A 20,220-nucleotide genomic window follows, 5' to 3' on the forward strand; every position below is an offset into this window, starting at 1 on the left:
GAAAAAAGCAAGTTGTGATTAAGCAGGCCTTACTCTGCATTTTCCGCCCCAGAGGATCAAAGAGGGGTGCAAACTCTCCAGGGATAATAGATGGAGGAAAAGGACTGATTGGAAAAACATGGCCTTGCTTGGCGAGCACTCAGCAACCCTCCATCACGTCATCTGCTGCAGCCTGGAGCCTGAACAAACACACCTTCTCAGGAAAGGGCTTTGCCACAGAGAGAGAGAGAGTGCGCATTGCGAATCCCTCTCCTTATTAAACGCCACTCAATCCCATCCTCGCCCAGAGCCACAGCACCTCCTCTTCTGTCACACCCTTAATTGCTCAGTGCCAAGGGGGATGGTTCTGTGGCAGAGGCAGCCTGCTTCCCTACCCCGTGCTACAAAGTGCTAAATGATTAGGAAGCCTGGGAGAATTGCACCATCGCTGCTCTTCCCATCTGTTAGTAGCAGAGATGTCGGCAATGTTCTCTAAAGAGCATGAAGGCAGCCCTGGCGGATTAATCCAAAGGCCCACCTCATCCTGCAGTCTGCTTCCAGCCAGGTGCCTTCAATGGGGAGGACCACAAGCAGGGTGCTGGGTGTTCAGAGGGATAGGGGCTCAGAAGATGGAGGTTCCATGCAGCCACCATTGCTGATCATTCAACAATGGGTCTGTACCGCCCTTTTAAAAAGGCATCTAACCTACTAGTCATAATCACATTGATGTGGCAGTGAATTCCACAAATTCGTTGTCTGATATGCGAACTTTCCTCCTCCTTGTCCTGAACCTACATCCAGAGACCCCAGATTCTCGCATTATGAGACAGAGCAAAACACTCTCCTCTATCTAATTTCTCTTCACCATTCATCATTTCATAAACTGCTTTCATGTCATGTGTCCCCCCCTCCCCCAAAAAACCCTCTGGTTGTCCCTGCCCCCTGCAAAGGACAGGACACCCCCAATTCTTTAGCTTTTCCTTTTGGTCAAAGTTGGGGAACTTGGGTCCCTCCAAATATTGCTGGATTCAGAGGTGAACTTTGGTAATTCTTTTCGTAATATTGCGTCCTGTGCAAGGCCAAAATTTGGCATCCCCAAATGGATCCTCTGAATTATGGATCTTCTCAGTCTTGTGTCCCCTCAGCTCAGCGACCTCATCTGGGGAACAGCCCGCACTGCCCTAAATCTGGCGCTACTGAACTGTAAACCCCAATGTTCTTAAGAACTGATTGTGTTGGTTGGGGCTGATGGGGAAGTTTTCACCCAACAATATCTGGAGGGGCACAGCTTCCCTGCTTCTCATTTGCCTTGCCCTCTCCCCTCTAGGTGATGCTGGTGGCATGGTCCAGCGGGACAGGGCAAAGCAACATGATAGGGCTACTCAGGAGGAAAGGGGGCCCTTAGGCCCTCCGAAACCCAGAGCCAGCACTGCCTGGGAGGAAATGCCAACCCATCACCCATAACTTAATGTGCCTTTTGCTACCAGCTCTTTGCTCCTTGGCACTTCAAAGGTGAATAGGCTCGCCACTGCAACTGTGGAAATAGTTATGAGATTCAGGGAAAAAAACATTTTATCTGCCTTCTTTGTTCTCTTTTCCAAAAGTTGAACGTGCACACCTTGTTCTCCTCTCCCCGCTCTCCTCATCTGCCTCTGGCACATCTATTATGTGCATTTTTCATTAGGAGCGTTTTGCAAGCGATCTGTTGATTCACGGTATTAGAATTGCAAACAAATGCCATCATTTCCCCTGCATGTTCTTCATTTCGGATTCTGCATTGATTTCCCGGCATTGTTGGGCCACTTGAGTGACACTTCACATTGATTTCGACCCTTTTAAAGATTCCGCTCCCAGATGCACCAGCCCATCAGTTCTTCCGCAAGGATTCAAGAGTTTGCAGCAGTCAGGAAAAGGAAAAGGAAAAAGCCCAATACACAGGCAACTCTAATGAGGGCAGACCTTGAGCTTAATTTGTGCCAGGAACCAGCCCTCAGCCTTCAATGAATCTCAAACCTGAGTTCTGGAGTATGGGGAACAATAGCAAAGGCCACTTATTCTCAACATATGCAGAGTTCCTCCCCTTGTACAGCCTGACCGCACAGAATTCCTGAAGATGTTTTAGCAAAGGCTACATAAGAAGGAATACTGAGTGTCTCTATCGCAAAACTGAAGTGTTCAAAGTGCATCACATACATTAACTCGGTTCTGATAAACTGGACCAATACTGTAATCTCTGCAATGTGGATAAGAATACTGGGTTGTTGCTAGCTTCCATCTGTCTCAAGACACAATGGAGTGCACCTCCTGGGGTGAGGTCAAACTGCTGCATTAGCAGCACCTAGGTTGGGCAGTGTGTGTGGAGGTCCTTGGCTGCCTAGATGACAAGACCCCCCCTCTCAGCCTCGCTGATGTGGTCCAAAGGAAAGCAGAGCAAGATGTTTGGCACCAGCTTGGCTGCAGAAGTTGCCAGAAGGAGGCGTACAAGACGCCATCCAACTGTCTTAGGGAATTCACTCTGGATTTGTGTAGCGTTTACTCCTGAGCCTTTTCTTCTCCCAAATATATCCCACAAGGCAGCGGAGGTTTGGAGCAGAGTTTGATGAACCACATCTGCCCCTCACTTCCCTCTACACACGAGCGAAACTGCCTTCTTGACTGTTGAACCCATTATTGGTCTCATCCGGCTCAATCCACCGCAGCCTGTCTTCACATACAGGGGAAGTCCAAATACTATTAGTACAGTAAGGTCTTCCTGGATCACAGTTACCCCAGCTCTGACAAAAAGCTTGTGGTAGGTTCTGGATTTGCACTCGGGACAATCGCATTAGAGGAAAGGGCCGGGCTTTTTTTCAGCCAGAACTTGCCGGAACTCAGTTCCGGCCACTCTCAGGTGGGTGCCATTTGCATCATAAGAGAACAAGGGAGGCGTTTGTGGTGGGTTCCAACACCTCTTTTTCTAGAAAAATAGCACTGCATGAGGGGAGAAATGTGTTCCATTCATGTGAGCCTACCTAAGCTGGCTTAAAGGCTGCTGTTGTCTGAAATTTGCATTTTGAGATAAAGTTGTTATACCAAAAGATGCATACAGATATGTGTGTCCTTGCACACACTAGCAAAGAGATGTCCTTTATTTGCTGTTGTAATCACAGGTTTGCCATGAGGCAGCTCCTTAGATTAGCACTGGTGCAGGAAACTTGAAAAGCATGGGTATATGTACATGTGCAAATGCTTCTTTCAATACATGGGTGCATTCTCCTGAGAACACATCTAGGACCCCCAGACCAGCGTACTGCAATATGCAAAGTTACATCAGGTACCTCCATATGAGGTCCACGCTTTGCATCTTTGCTTTAGGGAACACCCTGGTGTTTCTCACAAGTATCATGATGTGCAAAGCTGCCCTTAGGTGCACACTTTTACACATCTAATTTGTACATCGGCTGCCTCCTTGCTTTTACCAAAGGTGCCATGGGCTTTGAAGACACTCAAACTCAGGACGCAAGGGAGAAACATGCTAAGAGGAAGGCACGCTTGGCAAATCCACACTGTGATCAACTCCCACCCGGAAACCAATGTCCCCACTGTGGAAGGAGGTGTGGATCCAGAATTGGCCTCCACAGTCACTTACGGACTCACTGTTAAGACCATGTTTATGGAAGACAATCTTACTCGGCTACGAGGGATCGCCAAAGAAGAAGAAGGTGTTTCTCACAAGGATCATGATGTGCAGAGCTGCCCTTAGGTGCACACTTTTACACATCTAATTTGTACATCGGTCACCGCCTCCTTGCTTTTAGCCCCAGCCGAATAAAAACCCCAAATCTGGTACACCTCCAATACTGCAATCGGAATCAATAAATGTAAATAGGCAGATTTGCCAGCTCCAAATAATTTATTCCAAGAGCAGGATTTTTTGAATTTTCTTGGTGCTCAGTGTGGAGAGCTCTGCCCTTTGAAGAGCCCCCCTCATTATGCTCTTGTGCTTGCAAATGGCTGATTGATTTTATTGCTGTGGCAAAGATCTAGGAATATGAACTGCTCGGTGCACCAGAATGTCACCAGTGTAACTTGTATTGTAAATAGCCACTGACACGCCGACTTCATTGTTAATGTAAGAGCTGTAAGAGGCTATTAATTTCATTATTGCTCAATCAGCAATGAGCACAAGTGCCACCATAACCCCCCAAGCTGCTTGGCTGGTTTCAGCAGAGAGGGTGGAAATGCCATCAGGAGAGCTGGAGACTTAACTGGGAAACAGCAGAAGATTATTGACGGCGTGACTTATTAGGAAACGGCATCCAATTCTCAGAACGCCATGAAATGGATGAGATTATTATTATTACTACTATTAATTGTTCAAAGTGCAGTACTCTGAACAACAGTCCTTTAAGGTGGGCCAGTACCATTATCAAAGTGTAGAAGGGGCCAAATCCTATCAAGAGGCAGGGAAGGGAAGGGAAGCCAATCCATGGAAGCAAGAAATAAAAAATGGTGTTTTGGTGTGTGTGTGTTTTCATTTTTGGGGTTTGGTTGTTGGTTGGTTGGTTTTTTAGGATTCACCATGCACATGTTTCCAAGAATAGGCTTCTCTGGCAACCCTTGCCCAGTTAAAACAGCAATTAAGCCTAAAGAAGACGGAATTAAAACATTGGTATAACGTCCTTTTTAAGACATACAAAATGCTTGCAAAACACTCTGAAGCCCCCACTGATTTTAAAGGGGCAGCTTTTTAAAAACTATAAGCAGGATTGTGTCCAATTTTTTATAACAACTTGCTTTTGAAATAAAATACTGCACTGGTCTCCTTATACAAATTGCCCTACAAATCATTTTTATGTATTGGTTATAGCAAACTGCAAAAGAAAAAGAAAAAATCATGCTTCTTCCTCTTTCAACATCTTGCCCATTTGAAAATCATTTGCCTGGGTCTGGGGAGAGAAATCCAATACCCAGAAATAGCTGTATTCTTATTCAGCATGTAAGATCTTGCTCTTAACATTCAATTTGCTTGGCAAAACCTTTCAGATTCTAACATTTATGCCGCTCAAAATTATATTTCCAGAAAGCAGAGAACTAGGCCACCATGAGAGGAGGGGAAAGAGAGGAGGGGGTCCAGTGCCTTGCCCAGTAGCACCAGATCCAGAAAGATCAGCCACAAGTCCTGGGGAGTTGTGACTATACTTCAGCACTCACTGATTGGCCAGAGGCCATTGTGACATCAGTCCTACACCTGACTGGACATTGTGAGGGCTTCCTGCTGGAATGTGAGATGCAGGCGGAGTTGTCAGGCTACGGACACTTTACAAGACGGTGGTGAAAGCTGAAACACTCCTCTCGGTCAGCGAGCACTCATTGTCCATACAGATTCAGAAATGGAGAACAGGAAACACCAGGAAATATTGACTCACCTACTGAAGGTAAATGTCACCAAGGAAAGGCTCATTCATTGTAAGGTACTCTCTGTAGGCTAGGGTTACCAGACGTCCCCAGTTCCCAGGGACAGTCCCCAGATCTGCAAATCTGTCCCCGGACAAATTCCGTCCCTGGAATGTCCCCAGATTTGCAAATCTGTCTCTGGGAAACGTGGCAGTGGCAGCCTCAGCAGCCCGGAGCCAGCCTGGTAGCGCAGTTGGTTCTGGCTGGCTTCAGGAGCTGCTTGCTGCCATGGCGCCCGCCATTTTTCCTCAGCAGCAGTCCCCATATGATGTGTTGCGCACAAGACACATGATATGGGGACTTCCAGGAGGCAAACTGGCAGGCGCCACGGCAGTGAGCAGCTCCTGAAGCCAGCCAGAGCCACAAGGTCACCCAGCAGCTGCATGTGGAAGAGCAGGGAATCGAACCCTGTTCACCAGATTATGAGTCCACCGCTCTTAACCACTACACCAGCTGGCTCTCATTGGGGGCCACAGATTCTCCATCCTTGCTTTACAGGTCCTGGTGAAACCTCACTGGTCCTTTGTGTTCACCTGTCCACTGCTGAGCTAGCAGTTTGGCTGCCGCCCTTTAGCACTCTCCAGACGTGGTCCCCAAGTGAATCAGAGGACAGAGCGGCAAATCCCACTGCTGCTGCTGCTGCTAACATGCCACTGTGGTGCAGGAAGTCAACGGAGCCAAACTCCTGGTTCTATACCCTTTACACACACAGAAAAAAATTCCACATTATTGTGCGTCCAAGTCAGGCTCTCGCTGCCCCCTGCCCCCCTCGCCCTGCACTTCATGCTACAAATTATTAAAGAGATATTTAGCTGCCACTCCATTCCATCTAAGGAGACAAAAACCTCTTCCGCTTGAAGTCACCACAGATCCATCAGAGTCTGGCCACTGCCTGTCACTCGTGCATCACACACCTCATTCATATTAAAGAGAGGTTGTTCTGCAGGGTTTAAACACCAGAGGAGTGTGTGTGTGTGTGTGTGTGTGTGTGTGTGTGTGTGTGTGTGTGTTATTTTTAAAAAAATACCGATTGCTACCCAGAATGTAATGGCAAGTCAGGAGAAAATACGATTTAGAAGCAAATTCTTTTAAAAGAGGCAAATGCTGAATACTAATCCTGGCTTCCTTGGCTGCATGGCCGTCGAGCGTTCTATCGGGCACACATGTTGCATAGCTAATTTGCGTTCAGTGCGGGGATTAATAATGCATGGCTCAAATATCAATGCAAGCTCGTTCTTGGGTGCCTCTTGGTCTTTGGGCCATGAGAAACCAGCCGCTCTACTCTTGCCTTGCCAGACTCCTCCAGCAATGGCCAGCCTCCAGCTGGGTTCTTCCTGTTTCCAAGGCTTGAGTCTTTCTCAATTCAAAGAGCAGAGCAGCAAAAGATCATGGGACGCTGCCTTATATTCCATTGGTCCATCTAGCCCAGTGTCGTGTACTGGGTTTCATAGAGAGCAATTCTTTCCCACCACTAACTGGTGGCCGGGACTGGCTGGATGCTGAGGAATAGGGGGGCACCAGGTGGGGAACCCCCAAGGGAAGAAGGCTCAGAGCCTGCGGAGTGTTGGTAAGACGATGATGAACGGTCAGAGGGAGAAGAGGCAGCAGCCTGGGAGGAGGAGGTGTAGGAAGCTGAAGGGGCAGCAGGTTTTAGTGAGCAAGAAGAGCCTGTGGCAGAGAGCAGTCTTGATTGGGAGGTGGGAGAGGAGGAGTGGCAAGGGACAGAGATAAGTCAGGCTGCTGAAGAATCCAGGGAGTCTCCCCTCTCCTGCTGCAACTAGCTCCCTCCCCCCCCCCCAGTCTCCCAAAACACAGAGAGAAATGAAAAGAGCAGATGAGAGATTTGTTGCAGGCAGACGCAGTCTCCAGTTGCTTGGAGGGGAAAGCTGGAGAGGAGGGGACCTAGGAAGCTGTGGGAAGGCGGGGACCTTCATGTTAGGATATAGCTCCATTCCACCTTAAAAGGAGCAGGCATGACTGGTGTGTCACATGCCTGTTTACTTCCAGCAGTCTGCTGGGAACTTCCGTTTGTATATAGCTTTTGTGTTACTGCTGTTTTGCTGGAGACGAAGGGAAGCAGACATGTTTTCCTTTGTTCCTGAACTATGCTGAATAAAATGCTGTACATTATGCTTACACATTTCTCTGTCCGCCTCTTCTGCTGTGAGAAGATTTACACACTCTGCTGACAGAGCGTGCATGGGTCTCTAAATGTAACTGAGGCTCGTGTCGCTGATGGATGCTGTTCCAAGGGAGACCGGCTGCCGGCCAGTGGCTGGAGCCAGCTGGGGGCCTGCCTGATGCCTGCCTGATGCCCCCGTCTTCCTGGCAGTATCCCAATACTTCAGTCCTTGCAACTGCCTCGTTAGGGCAAGACCTACTGGGAAGAGTTGCTGGGATCAGTAGACCTGCGCTGTTCCGGTTTCTTTGAATAAAGAGTTACCGTAATTTCACAGAAACCAGTGTTTTTTAATTGCTGGCATACACCTGACTCTGGTTCGTGACTTCAGGAACGTTTTGTGAATGGCCAAGGTCCAACTGCGACCATGTGGCAAGATCTCTGGATGCCAGGTTGCCAACTGACATCTCCACCTAGCTGGCTGGCACTGCACATGGTAGCACTGCAACAAAAGAAACACATCTTGTGCTTCTACGCTGCCATGTGATTCAGATTAGCCCAAGCTCACCCAGTGAGCTTCATGGCTGAGTCGGGATTTGAACCCTGATCTTCCAGATCCTAATCCAACACGCCAACTACGACACCACACCGGTTTCCTAGAGTACTTCTGCTATGGGGCAACTATAGAAATTAAGTAGGTCGATAAAAATGTGAAAAGCAAAGCACGACTTGGAGAAGGATCTGAAATACTTTTGTTGAAGTTTGAATTTGTTTTATTCTAGATTGTTTTATTTGATGTTTTAACGTGTTATAAACTGCTTTGAGAATTTTTAAATTTAAAATACAAAGCGGTATAGAAATGAAATGAATAATCAGTATTAAAAACAATAATAAATTTCATTATAAAAACAAAAACAAAATGGGGTTTAGACATTCCATTGTGAACTAGGTTTAAGGTGCTATTTGGCAATTAGCTTATATATCGGAGTTTCTGACATTGTGAGATTGCTGACATAACATATGTGAAGGAAAGGAATGCAAACACTGTTATTATTTGCGATGCAAACCATATTAAGCGGTAGTGATATCATCAAAGGGCGACGTCACGATAAAGCAAACGTTCAGTCTGCTACCTGTAAGCCGTAATGGGAAGAGCAGTAAGATCACATAGCACACAACCTGAAGGTCATGTCAGCCAGAGTAGTCCTTGAGGGTAATCGAGTGGAGCAATCCTTGCATTATTACTTGGCGGAAATTATTCATGCTGGTGAAATGATTGCAAAAGAGTCCCGATAATGTATATTTCAGTCAGAGAGATCAGAGGCAAAAGTAAGTGGATCAGCAGAACACCTGAGGAAAGTGATGCTTTTACATACGATGCATCGTAATTGTGGTCAAGAGACGCTGCACTTCGGCAGCAACAAGTCATTTTCTGCACCACTGGTCTGTCAAAATATTTTCTGCCCATGTATAAAATGCAAAGAGGAGGAGGAGGAGGAGGAACAGAGGGTGGAAATGAATTGTCAAGCCTATGTGCCCTTGGAAAACGAGGGCCCACCAAAAGATGCCAGGCCCCAAGGCCAGAATCTAAACTGGGAAGCCATACTGAACCACCTTTAGATTCAAGGCATTTTTTTGCCTTTGGAAGATTCATTCCTCAGGATAAATTTTGTTGTTGTTGTTCAAAACTATTGCCACATGGATAAAGAAACTCTAGTTGGGGGTCTTCTCTGCAGCTACTCTGCAAAAATAAACCCAAATAAAATGAAAGGCATTTGTCAGAGCTCAAGCTCACCTCAGACATCAAGCTGGTGGCTCTCCTGCTAATGGAAAGAACTACAGGAAGACCAGCCGCAGGGAGCGTCTTCACTGCGGTAGGCCAGAGGTGGACACGCTCCTGACCCAGGCAAAAGCTTCTTGTCGAGGAGCAACTGGGAGATCTGCTTTTGTTGCACGGGTTTCATATTCTGCTCCTTGCTCTGTCTCTGATATAGCCTTGCACTTCCCTCTCAGCTGTCCAGGAGACAAGCCTGGCAGCATAAAACATGCCAAGGCAAGAGGACCAGAGGACTGCAAGGAGGGAGGGGGAGACAGCAGCCACAGTGGTGCTGAGCGCTCTGATCTTACACACATTTCCACCAGCACAAGGAAATTGGAATAACATCTGATAAATCGCAGCGCACCCTATGGAATCACCCCAAAATCAAACAGTTGTTTTTCTTTTTCTCGTTGGGAAACTCTCTTTGAACTGAAGCGGCATCATCTCAGACAATTCAGTTCTGGTAATTACAGCACTATCTTGCCGCAATTAAAATATAATGACTCCACTATTTAAAAACAGAAAAACCAACCCACTACCTTCAAAAGGCACGAAGCCATACCCTGACACCAGTCCAACACATTACGGTTTTGATTACCTAATTACAAGCTAATTCATTTAAACTATAACCTCATTTATGCAGCCACCTTGAAGGACATGAAATTTATCCACTTCAGAGAGATGCACAGCAGCCACACATACTTTCCAAAGCTGGACAGAGAAAATCTGATATGCTAGCAAGTCTTTTAACACCAAACACTGGCATAGGCAGAGTGTGTAACCATGGTTACCACCAATCAGGTTTATTGCCCTAACCCTGGTTAAAATCCCCCCCCCAAAAAAATAGTGCAAGATTGGTTTAGCTTATCCAAGTGAAGCCTTGCCCCTTGAATAGGGAGACATTGACAAGAGTTTGACATTGCTGGCCAGGGTGCGGCCTTAGCCAAGGTTTGCAAAGTGCAAATGTTATCACTTAGCCATGGTTAACACAAACTCATTTCAAATCAGGATTTTCTTAACCTGATTTGCAGCCAATCCTTTTCTGTGTTTTAGGTATTCTGAACTAGTTCCTAATCTAGTTCCTAACTCCATCTCCTCAGATTATTGAGAAAGAACGATGTCAATCAACATTTGATGATCTCCTTCTACCAGTCCACAATAGAAAGTGTCCTTTCATACTGCATCAGGGTGTGGTATGCTGGTTTGACATCAACTGATAGGAAGTGCCTACAGAGGGTGGTGAATACAGCACAAGATATTATGGGCTGTCCCATGAATCCGCTGGATGAAATAGCAGAAGAAAATTTCCTCAGGAGAGTGAGGAAAATTCTCAAGGATGATTCACACCCTGCCCGGCACTTTCTTGATCTCCTGCCCTTGGGCAGAAGATATAGAAGCAGGATTAGTCGCACCAACAGGGTGAAGAACAGCTTCTATCTGTGGGCTATTAGGCTGCTGAATGAAAAAATAACAACAGGGCAACTGACTTTGGGGTTTGGTGGGTGTGCGTCAGTAAACGAGGGGAATTAAGACTAAGAGAGCTGAGTGGGGGGTGCTCGTGTAATCTCACTGTATACAAGTTGTACAAGTGACAATAAAGTATTTCAATTTCAATAATAACCATGGTTATGTAAAACAAACCATGGTTGAGCATTACGTCTCCATAGGACCTCAGTCAGATGGGAAACACATTTTGAAATCAAAGCAGACTGAAGCTATGGTAGCTGCACCTCAAAGGAACCCAATATGTGAGTGCTTGTGTGAGGAATTACTGTCGGCAAAGTTGCCGTAGGATTAGTGTGGATTGTATATTATTTTCAAGTATTATTGGGGCTGTACTTGCAAAGCATTGTTTTGCCTAGGGGTATACATTATTCGTTTCTAACACCATTAATCACTTTCTTCTATCAGTCAAGTTGTTTGGGGCAAGAGGAATAAAGCAAGCAATGACTGTTATCAGAGAGCAGTACCATTAACTACCCTGTAATCAGACCGAAAAGCACACCCCAAAAGAGGCTGCAATGTCTGCCTTCCAGAACTGCTTCTATATAAATCTATAGAGTTCTCCTTCCACATGGGTGTAATTATAGCAACATAATTTATGCACCCAGATACGCTGCATATATATTGCCACACAGGTGGGTGGCTGTGCAATAAGAATAGCTCTAAACCCCTATTTAAATATATGATAGCTATTCAGAGTGTTTGACATCTCTGGTATAAAGAGACATTCTCAAACTGTAATAATAATAATATAAGTGCTTGCTGCTCCCCTCAAATGTCAATTTCTGTCTGGTTCTTCCACCGCCCCAAAGATGGAACACTTCCCAGCAGATGGGATGATCTTAAAAAGGAGTAGAGAGAGAGATTCCCTGGCAGTCAATTAAGAGTTGGGATGAACTGGCTGTGCTTAAAATAACAAACAAACAGTCTAGATTCCTTCAAGTATTTCAGCATGCATTCAAAACTGCTGATTTCGCCTATTGTCAAGCACAATTGAACAATGCCACGGAAAAACAACTTTATATATATATTAAAAAAACCCTCTTTATTAACAGAATCCAGGAGACAAACAGGTATTTTGGTACATTGTCTAACAAACACGTCTATCAGCATCTTGGTGTATGTGTGTGCTCTCATGCTGATGTCTCCATCAAATCTATTTCTTCCAGAGTCCTTTATAGTCAAGAGACGTTAAAAATATCTGGGCTACTCCAAGACGCTGGAACAAAGGAAGGGTGTTTTGTTTTGTTTTGTTTTGTTTCAAAGTGCTTTCAGATGAGCCGGCTCCAAAATAGTCACTGGCTGTCATATATCCCTCCAATCCTCATTTGCACATCAGGTTCTGCTTCGCTTATTTGAATTATTTGCTTCAGTTTTTGCTTCAGTTACTCAAGGAGGTTATCTTCTCAACGGACCTTCTACCTGCGAAGCATATGCCCTATCATCATGTGCTGGCTGGGGCTGATGGAAACTATAGCCCAAGAATTTCTGGAGGGCATCAGTTTTGGTAGACCATCAGTCCTGGAATTGACAAAATGGAATCCACAGGTGACTTGTCTTGGTAGTGCTACACAAATCCACTGTGAGCTTGCAGTTGCACATAGACAAATCCCGGCAGGTGATTACAGAAGCCAGAATTTATCCAGCTTGCAGACCTAGTGACAAGGGCATTTACAAATGTATTATCTCAAGCTAGAGATGGCAGGATAAGGCCCCCCTGGGAGTTTGGAAGTGCTGTTACTGACCACCACTTCCAATTGAAAAATCAATAACATCGATAGGTAGAATAAGCCTTAAAGAACTGGTTGTAAGTCCTCCATTCAAATGCTAAATTTGTGAGTGACCCCAGGCCAAAGGTGAGTAACCTTGAGGTATGAGCATGGAAGTATCCACCAAACCAAAAAGCACAGAGTCTGATTTTAAAACCAAAAGCTTTTATTTTATTTTATTTTTTAAAAAGAAGCTAAAAAAATTATGCTCACAGTTTGCAGACTCTGAACAGAATTTATGCTCCTCATGGGGCAGGATTGCACAACTGCCCCTTTTCTGTTTATCCTTCTCAGGCCCTGCTTAAGAACATACTATGTAAGGATTTGGATGAGAAATGCCTGAGGAGCAAATTGAGGTTCTGCAGCAGAGATGGAATGAAATCAGCAGCATGTTTGTTAGAACACAGCATGATCCTCAGACAAATAGGAAATCAATAAGCCTTCCTGGAACATGTGTTGCCATGTTCTAAAACATGAGAAGAGCCTGCTGGATCAGGCCAGCAGCCCATCTGCTCCAACCTCCTGTGCTGCTTCAATACAGCTGAGTGCTTCCATCACTAGGCTCCATTGAAAATGGCTTTTCCACGGAAAGACTCTGCATTTCTTATATGTGTAGCTGCGATCTCCTGAGTGACATGGACATGGTTAGGCAGCTGAATGCACATACGTACTCTGTTGGTTATCCTCCCTCCCTCCCACCACCTCCATGAGGCCCCGGGAGCTGGCAACCCACGCTATGCCACTGCCTGTTGGTCACTGTGAGAACAGGATACTGGACCAAATGGGTCTCTGACCTGTTCCAGCAGAGCTTTTCCTTCTACCTGAGTTGTCCTCCATGTCCCACCTTACCTGTCTATTCTGCCCCATCAGCACCCCAGACTCTACCAAAGAATGATAACTCACGTTTTACAAGCGGGATACATACAGTCATACCTCATGTTACGTTTGCTTCATGTTACATTTTTTCAGGTTGCGTCCCGCAGCGACCCAGAAGTACCAAAAAGTGTTGCTTCCGGGTTTCACCACTCGTGCATGCACAGAAGTGCTAGGTCACACTTTGCACATGCGCACAAGTGCCAAATCGCACCGCGCACCTGCGCAGATATGGCGCTTCAGGTTGCGGGCTTTTCATGTTGTGAACAGGCCTCCAGAATGGATCCCGTTCACAACCAGAGGTACCACTATAAAGCAAATGTATGGATAGAACCTGAGGAGCTTGGTTTGCCTGCAGAGTCTGGGGCCATGGTTATGATTCATGCATGCATTTGTCCCTTTATTCAAATGTTTTGCATACCGCCTTCCTGCCCAAATCAGCATTTGGTGAAGCTTGTTGGGAGATCTCCGAACAAAAATCACAAAAAAGGCAAATGAAATCAAAGTGCATGCCATTATGCATAAATAATAGGAATGGAAGCAGCAGTTAAATAATTCAGGAAACAACAGGCCAACCTGAGGCCAAGGTAAAAGAAAGAAAGAAAAAGACACCAGCAGATGCAACAAATCAGCGAAGCTAGCAAAAGCTCATCTATACGGAACGGACATTGAGTCAGGGACTGGCTGGATGAGGAAGAGTGGTAGGAGATGCCAGTCCAAGAATCCCCCCAGAGATGAAACAGAGGAAGATGATGTTGGTGTTTTGCAACTTTGCAGGACCTTACCCAGATCTTAGCAGAGCATACGCAGAGTTCCAGAAAGCAATCAGTTGCAGGCAGGATGGACGAAGCAGGAACAAAACGCTGCTACTAGTAACTTGGTTACTTAGAGGTGTTTATTATTTACAGCAGACTAAATAAATAAGTTACTAACAGGGACGCGGGTGGTGCTGTGGGTTAAACCACAGAGCCTAGGGTGTGCCGATCAGAAGGTCGGCGGTTCGAATCCCCGCGACGGGGTAAGCTCCCGTTGCTTGGTCCCTGCTCTGCCAACCTAGCAGTTCGAAAGCACGTCAAAGTGCAAGTAGATAATTAGGTACTGCTCTGGCAGGAAGGTAAACGGCGTTTCCGTGCACTGCTCTGGTTCGCCAGAAGCGGCTTAGTCATGCTGGCCACATGACCCAAAAGCTGTACACCGGCTCCCTCGGCCAATAAAGTGAGATGAGCGCCGCAACCCCAGAGTCGGTCACGACTGGACCTAATGGTCAGGGGTCCCTTTACCTTTACCTACAAGTTACTATATACATGAACAAATACAGATCTTAACCACCTCTCTCTTCACAAACTCCAAACGACTCTCAGACTCCACACTGACCAACACACACTCCTGTCAGTAAGGTCATAAGTCATCGTGCCTGTGTGAGACCTCAACCAATGGCAGACCTGTTTCCAGGGTCCCATATCTCTAGGCAGACAACTCCTCTCTGCTCAGTCATCCTTGGCTTTCGGCCAACGCTTAATTGACTCTGTGTGAAGCTGCGCAGAATGCCACGTAGTCAGAAATCCCAACAGAAGACTTAGACCCAGGACAGTGGTGGTGGGACATTGAGGACCACTCTGCAGAAGGGACAAGCTGGGCAGTGATGGAAGCAGGAGGTTTGAGTGAATGCAGAGAGGTCTGAAGAAGAAAGCCGTTCCAGGACAGGACTGGGCTGTGCGTTTCAGTGTGAGCATAAAGTCTTGAGAGAGAGGAGCCAGGCGCTGCTTCAGTTGCTCAGTAGTTGGACAGCCCCACTTCAGCTAGCCCTCCTCCTCCACTGACACCCAGATAATGAAGAGCCTCACTGAGCAATGGAGCAGACAGGCCCAGAGGCAGATCCACCAGCCCCACCTCACCACAGTTTATGGCTACTTGGGAGGAGTCCAAAGGGAGAGGGCTAGAGAAAGAAGGAGAGGCCAGACGCCAGTCCCAGCAACATCTTCAACTAGGGCAGATTAGCCTAGATCAGCCCTTCTCAACCTGTGGGTCCCCAGATGTTGTTGAACGACAACTCCCATCACCCCTAGCTAGCAAGGCCAGAGCTCAGGGATGATGGGAGTTGTAGTCCAACAACATCTGGGGACCCACAGGTTGAGAACCGCTGGCCTAGATGAACTCTGCTGTGTTTTTACTTTTGTGAATAAAAGCTGATTGCACTTCCTGACTTGTGAATAAACCTGCATACCTAACAGCCCCTTGACATGTTGCAAGGACAGTAATAAGGATACCAGGCAGATCTCCCTTTGGAGGAAGCTCTGCAATCAGGGTGCCAGAGCTGAAAAGGCCCCGCTCCAGCATCCACCTGCCTCAGATCCACAGGTGAGGGCACTCAGAGGAGGAGGAACATAGGAAACTGCCTTATGCACAGTCAGTCCATTGGTCCATCCAGTTCAGCATGGACTACACTAACTGGCAGTGGCTTTCCAGGCTTCTCCCCCATCTCTACCTGGAGATGGCAGGGATTGAGCCTGGGGCCTTCTGCATGCCAAACAGGTGTTCTCCTGAGCTACAGCCCCTTCCCCCCTTCAGGAGCACTGGTGACAATCTCAGCTGCTAGACACAGGGACCACCAGCGAGATTTTGCTGCCTGGGTTGAAACAGCTAATGGTTGCTCCCTGTCAAGACAGAAGATTTAGGAAGCAGGGGCTGAAATTTAGGAGAAGGGGTGGTGCACAGGAATTACACCCCCTGAAAGCCAAAGGGAGTGGAAGAGGTGAGGAAGCTTTGCATATCAGTTTGCGGCCTAGGACCCACATACCTATGGGACCCCTTCTCCTGGGATGCCCCACGGAGGACCTTAAGGTCCACAAATAACACTTTGGAGGTCCCAAGCCGCAAGCCGCAAGATTGGTCTCAGCTAGGGCCAGGGCCTTTTCAGTGCTGGCCCCGACTTGGTGGAATGCTCTGTCACAAGAGACTAGGGCCCTGCGGGATTTGACATCTTTCCACAGGGCCTGCAAGACAGAGCTGTTCCACCTGGCCTTTGGTTTGGACTCAGTCTGACCCTTATGTTTCCCTCCCCTTATGATTTTGATCTATGGGCTATTTTTAAAATGAGGCTGCATTTTAAATTGCATTTTAACCTGTATTTTAAATTGGGTTTTTTCCCCCTATTATGTTTGTATGGCAATTTTACTGGCCTTAGCAGCCCTGAGCCCGGCTCTGGCCAGGGATGGCGGGGTATAAATAAAATTATTATTATTATTATTATTATTATTATTATTATTATTATTATTAAATAATGACGCGACTTCGCCTGCAGGCCTCCCATTGGTATTCTGCTACTGCTGGTGTCTGACTCCGCTAACATGCCGGAAACGTATGTCCTTCTGCATGCCGAAAAGTGGAACCACTCTTTTACTCCTCCCTGCTTGCCCTTCTGTCTCCTGCATTTGCTGGGCTTCCTCCTCCCTGTGGTCCTGTAGGGTAAAGGTTGCCGGCTTTACATCTCCTGCCATCTCCAAGAGCATCTGAGATTTCCCCTCCGAGGGAGGCCAGCTCTGATGTCAAGAAACGGCCAACCTCTTGCATAACCTCTGCTCTGGCAGTGCCCCAGCGCCGGAGCATGAGCTGCAGAGCCAAGCTCCAAGGTCCACAGGACAAGATGTGGGTCAGGCGAGTAACAGCAGCTAACTGGTAGCGCCCCACCCGCTACTTCCCAGCCCTCACCCTTGTCAGTGTTTAAATCATCCACCTCCAAGCAGGAAAAGGGCTGTTTGTTTAAATCATTTGCAAGAGGAGGGAAATGGGCTGTTTGTTGGGAAGGAACATGTTTTTCAGAAGGTTGCAAAAGATTCCTGAGTCGCAGGTGGTGTATTCTGGGATGGGAGGCAGTTTGTTTGTTTGTTTGTTTGTTTGTTTGTTTTGCCAGCCATGGACATTTATGGGATGCTCCTATTGCGTGATGAGTTCCCGCCACCACCCCCCATTGGAAATAATGACACATGACACAATTATTAAGGTTAATGGGCTAAATAAGGCCACAACTTTATTGGTTACAGGTGATGAGCGGTATTGGCTTAGGCATTGGTCCTAACCGACTATATCCGACTTCAGCCCCTCTGCTTGAAGTCCAGGAAGGGTTAACCACCATTAGGGGGAGTCCTGCTGATGCACATCAACTAGGAACTCCCCCAGGGTCACCGATAGGGGGCGTGCCTTAGGCCCTCACCTCCCCAGGCTTTGGACAGGGCCACACACCCCGGAATCCTTTATCTGACTACTCTTCCATATGCGGGGCAGGTGATGGCGTTACCTCCCCTCTTCCATCTACAGAACAATACCAATGCCTAACCGCCAGTACCAAGAAAGTTGTGATGATTTGTGACGAGGTAGGTGAACGCCAAGTGGCTGGTGCCAATTTGCCAAGCGGAAAAATTCCTACCAGGCCCCTCAACGGCAACCAACCAAGGTCCATAGCAAGGTCAAGGAACGAAAATCCTATAGGGCGGGAGGGTGGGAAAAGCAGGAACAGCTGGTAAGCGGCAAAGAGGGAGATCCCTGGCCACATCCTGCCTTAAACAGGGCAGGCCACACCCCCAGAGCCAGCCGATTGGCTGGCCAGGGGGTGACACAGCCGGGAATCCAGCCACCACGCGCGTGGTGAGGCCGTGAAGCCCGCAGCCCCACCTCCTCTGTAGGGCGGAAGTGGCTTTTTGGCCTACTATAACATACCGTTCAACAGTCTCAATTTGAGCAGGACATCCCAAAATTACCAGCCAGCCCAGCTTCTGATTGGGTCCTGGAATGTCCCAATTTTTTTGCTCATTGAGTCAGCAGGCTCAGGCCAGAGCGCTGGACCAAAAGAGGGCGAAACAAAAAATAGAGCATCTTGAGTTTGACCAGCAGGATGTTGGAGAGTATGCTCTAAGCAAGGGGTGTCCAAAAGGTCAATTGTGATCTACTGGTCGATTGCGGGGTGCTGTTAACAGTGGGAGTACAGTGGTACATCGGGTTACATATGCTTTAGGTCACATACGCTTCAGGTTACAGACTCCGCTAACCCAGAAATAGTACCTTGGGTTAAGAACTTTGCTTCAGGATGAGAACAGGAATCGTGCGGTGGCAGCGGGAGGCCCCATTAGCTAAAGTGGTCTTCAGGTTAAGAACAGTTTCAGGTTAAGAACGGACCTCCAGAACGAATTAAGTACTTAACCCGAGGTACCACTGTAGATTGCAGTCTCTTGGAAGTTGGACGTGCCTGCTAAGCAGATGGTGGTGATGACAAGGGCAACCAAAGTGATCAAGGGGGTGGAGCAACTCTCCTATGAAGAAAAGTTACAGCGTTTGGGACTTTCTTAGTCTAGAATAAGGTGAGCATAAGGCGCAATGATAGATGTTTACAAAGTTATACACATCATGGAAAAAGTGGATAGAGAAAAGTTCTTCCTCCTCCATCAAAACACTAGAACGCAAGAACCTCCAAGCAAGCTGAATGGTGGGAGATCCAGGACAGTTAAAAGGAAGGACTTATTAACACAGCGCATTGCTAAACTATGGAACTCACGCCCAAGGGAGGCAATGATGACCAGCAACCTAGATCTCTTTAAAAGAGGATTAGACACATTAATGGAGGAGACGGCTATTGACAGCTACTAGGCACAATGGCTATGCTTTGCCTCCACAGCTCAAGGTAGTGGTACTTCTGATTACGAGTTTATGGGAATCACAAATGGGGAGAATTGCTATCGTGCTCATGTCCTGCTTGCAGGCTTCTCACAAGCATCTGGTTGGCCACTTTGAGAAGAGGATGTTGGACTAGATCGGCCTTTGGCCTGATCCCACAGGCTCTTGTTTTATGAATGGAGTCTGTCCAGGGACAGCCTGAGCCAGTTTGCCAACTGAGACAAGCCAGAATTCCCACACCGCTGCCAGCTGCAGCTGCTACTTACTGCAGACACAACAGGGCTCATGTCGGTGGAGCTGGAGAACTTTCTGATGAACTGTCCTTAAGTCTTTAATTTTCTCCTTTCGTGGTCCCTTTTCTCCATCACTTTCCCCACACTTTTCTATTGCTCTCCCCGCGCATCGCCACCCACCTCTCTCAAATCTATTACTCCCTTGGAGAGTGAAAACAATCTCTCCATCTTCGCCATATGAGCAAGTATATTTATAGAACGTTTCTGTTATGTACTGAGTTGAATAGGATCCAGAATGCAGCAGTCTGATTGGTCCTATAACAATAGGATCCAGAATGCAGCAGTCTGATTGGTCCACAGGAGCCACCCAATCCAACTCCAGGTGGAAGTGAATCCGCAACCTGATTGGCCTACAGGAGACTCCCAGAATCAGCCAATCACGTGGGGCCCATTGTGTAAATAATGTATATAAAGCATGAATTTCAGGGGAACTTCCATTCCTCACTACTATGAGCTGAATAAAGAGCATGAAATCCACACTCGACTCTGAGTATATTTCAGTTTCCCTGCTTTGTTCCACGAATAAAGGCAGACCCAACCCAAAGCAGCAGCGGGGTAGCTCAAAGAAGCCATGTTATCTAGCGGGAGGCATTGAAAATGCAGATTGGTGGGGGGGGTGGATGGGAGTTAACTGTTCCCCAGAAGCCCCCACCAGCCTCGCATACAATGGGGGCCAGGAGGTTAAAACACAGCCATCATAACCTTTATTACGCTACGTTTTTGTGTGCAAAGCCATTAACGGCAGGAGGTATCGCAGATGTGCCA

The 20,220-nt window shown here is 47.1% G+C and overlaps 1 protein-coding gene and 1 long non-coding RNA gene across 2 annotated transcripts in view; one reads left to right on the top strand and one right to left on the bottom strand.

Moving 5' to 3' along the window:
* Window positions 1–20,220, bottom strand: part of PLXNA4 (plexin A4) — a 590,122-nt gene that overhangs the window by 474,922 nt on the left and 94,980 nt on the right. The gene's annotated exons all lie outside the window — the stretch shown is intronic.
* Window positions 5,073–6,374, top strand: LOC128422764 (uncharacterized). The gene is made up of 2 exons (XR_008332591.1): window positions 5,073–5,396; window positions 5,914–6,374. It is a non-coding gene; the product is annotated as an uncharacterized LOC128422764 (long non-coding RNA).

This window comes from Podarcis raffonei, chromosome 10 (assembly GCF_027172205.1).
Source record: "Podarcis raffonei isolate rPodRaf1 chromosome 10, rPodRaf1.pri, whole genome shotgun sequence".
NCBI lineage: Eukaryota > Metazoa > Chordata > Lepidosauria > Squamata > Lacertidae > Podarcis > Podarcis raffonei.